This window comes from Bos javanicus, chromosome 28 (genome assembly GCF_032452875.1).
Source record: "Bos javanicus breed banteng chromosome 28, ARS-OSU_banteng_1.0, whole genome shotgun sequence".
Taxonomy (NCBI): domain Eukaryota; kingdom Metazoa; phylum Chordata; class Mammalia; order Artiodactyla; family Bovidae; genus Bos; species Bos javanicus.
Window position 1 is genome coordinate 5,836,829 of NC_083895.1, and position 2,975 is coordinate 5,839,803.

The 2,975-nt window shown below is 42.0% G+C and overlaps 1 non-coding gene across 1 annotated transcript; it reads right to left on the reverse strand.

The window, feature by feature from the left end:
- Positions 1 to 2,534: 2,534 nt before the first annotated feature.
- On the reverse strand, positions 2,535 to 2,608 carry LOC133240821 (small nucleolar RNA SNORD65). The gene has a single exon (XR_009734416.1). It is a non-coding gene; the product is annotated as a small nucleolar RNA SNORD65 (small nucleolar RNA).
- Positions 2,609 to 2,975: the final 367 nt, after the last annotated feature.

Sequence of the window (2,975 nt, forward strand, 5' to 3'; positions counted from 1 at the left end):
GTTTAGTTGCTTTCATAGAAGGTGGGCGGCTGCATATTTATCAAGTCTACATAAACTAGGCTAGCCATAAAGTTGACTGATGCTACAGCTGAAGCTCCAATATTTTGGCCACCTGATGAGAAGAGCTGACTCATTGGAAAAGACCCTGATGCTGGGAAAGACTGAAGGCAAAAGGAGAAGGAGACAACAGAGGATGAGATGGTTAGATAGTTCCACTGATTCAATGGACCTGAGTTTGAACAAACTCCGGAAGATAGTGAAGGACAGGGAAGCCTGGTGTGCTGCAGTCCATGGGTTTGCAAAGAGTCGGACAGGACTTATTGACAAAACAACAATAAAAGTTGACTGTCAATCTCTAAGCAAACCCTAGTGGGTGGGAGGTAGTGGGTGGTCGAGGAACAGGAAAAATCCTTGGTGAAACTGGAAACTATTCCTGAGTGATCACCACCAGGTCTGTAGTCTGCCTCCTCCTTCTGGGAGTCATATCCTTAGTGTATTCATGCCAGAGATGCTAGCTTACTGAGAAGTGAGGGTCGGGTATCAAAAGTCCTCCAAATCCCACCAAAAAGATGAATGCAACAGTTTCTTAGCCACCCTCCCCCTACATGTGCAGGGTAGATGAGCCTCACACACGTGAAGAACAGTCTGGAATCCAGGTGGCCCCTCCAGCTCTGTGTTCCATATTGGTGGGCTCCAAACTCTGTTTACCATTAAAAACAAAATCTCCTCAGTGAATTCATATTTCTTTCAAAATCAGTTTTATACATTATTTTAAATTATGTGTGCATGCTAAGTTGCTTTAGTCATGTCTGACTTTTCACAACCCTATGGACCATAGGTCCTCTGTCCTCATGCTCCTCTGTCCATGGGATTCTCTAGGCAAGAATACTGGAGTGGGATGCCATGCCTTCCTCCAGGGGATCTTCCTGACCCAGGGATGGAACCTGCATCTCATGTCTCCTGCATTGGCAGGTGGGTTCTTTACTGCTGAACCACTGGGGAAGTTCATTTTAACTCATAAAACCCCTAAAAACAGAAATTAAAAAAGAATGAGATACACAGTGCTGAAAAATAATTTAAAAATATATAGATTTCGATTTGACTTCTTATAAGAAAATAGTAAAGTAAGTAGCATAAACAAGATAATTTTTTTCTATCACATAAAGAAATTCAAAAGAAGGCAACTCAGGTGTGATATGACATTTCCACAAAATTGTCAAGGAGCCAGACTAATCCCTCATCTCTTCTTTACCACCCCTAGGCTGTGGCTCTTGCTTTGAGGTCCAAAATGGCTTCTAGAGCTCCAGCCATCATATCCATAATTCAGGATGCAGGGTGCATGAAAGAAAGGTGTCATGTCTATTTACTTTTTTGAGGTTAAAAAGGCTTTTCACACCAGTCAGAATGGCTGCGATCCAAAAGTCTACAAATAATAAATGCTGGAGAGGGTGTGGAGAAAAGGGAACCCTCTTACACTGTTGGTGGGAATGCAAACTAGTACAGCCACTATGGAGAACAGTGTGGAGATTCCTTAAAAAACTGGAAATAGAACTGCCTTATGATCCAGCAACCCCACTGCTGGGCATACACACTGAGGAAACCAGAAGGGAAAGAGACACGTGTACCCCAATGTTCATCGCAGCACTGTTTATAATAGCCAAGACGTGGAAGCAACCTAGATGTCCATCAGCAGATGAATGGATAAGAAAGCTGTGGTACATATACACAATGGAGTATTACTCAGCCATTAAAAAGAATACATTTGAATCAGTTCTAATGAGGTGGATGAAACTGGAGCCTATTATACAGAGTGAAGTAAGCCAGAAGGAAAAACATAAATACAGTATACTAATGCATATATATGGAATTTAGAAAGATGGTAACAATAACCCGGTGTACGAGACAGCAAAAGAGACACTGATGTATAGAACAGTCTTATGGACTCTGTGGGAGAGGGAGAGGGTGGGAAGATGTGGGAAAATGGCAATGAAACATGTAAAATATCATGTAGGAAACGAGTTGCCAGTCCAGGTTCGATGCATGATGCTGGATGCTTGGGGCTGGTGCACTGGGACGGCCCAGAGGGATGGTATGGGGAGGGAGGAGGGAGGAGGGTTCGGGATGGGGAACACATGTATACCTGTGGCGGATTCATTTTGATATTTGGCAAAACTAATACAATTATGTAAAGTTTAAAAATAAAATAAAATTGGAAGAATAAAAAAAAAATAAAAAAAAAAAGGCTTTTTTTGTGTGTGAAATACTAGTGATGGAAGTTGGTGAAAGTTTTTTAAAAGCTAAATTTCCTTAAAATGTTAGTAATATTATATATCTGACCATCTTGTTATTTCTTAAGCTTTTACTGATCATTTGCAAACTCTAAGAGTCTGATAGCCACTCAACTGGTTTCCCTTTTGTTTGCAAACACAGGAACTAGGAAACAAAACGATTTGCCCCTCAAACACACCCATCTAATTGGAGAAAGAATCCTCAATCGATTCTTAGATTCAAATTTCATCCCCTTTTTTTTTTTTCTTCAGAAAATCATAGGTTCATTACTACACAATATGCCAGTAATTCCAGCTTTTTGAGGGTGATTTCATCACTGGATGGATTCAAATTTCAGATTGGCTAAATGTGTGAGCCTTTCTTCCCCAGAAACAGCTTTATAGAGACATGTATAGTTGACAGTGTTTTCCAGAGAAGTTTCAAGAACACACTTACTGGGGCTTCCCTTGTGGCTCGGTGGTAAAGAATCTGCCTGCCAATGCACGGTCACTGGTTTGATCCCTGGTCTGGGAAGATCTCATATGCTGTGGAGCAGCTAAGTGTGTGCACCACAACTACCGAAGCCTGTGCACCCTAGAGCCCAGGCTCTGCAACAAGAGGAGCCACTGCAACGAGAAGCCTGTGCACCAAAATGAAGAGTAGCCCCCGCTTGTCACAACTAGAGAAAAGCCTGTGCGGCGTCGAAG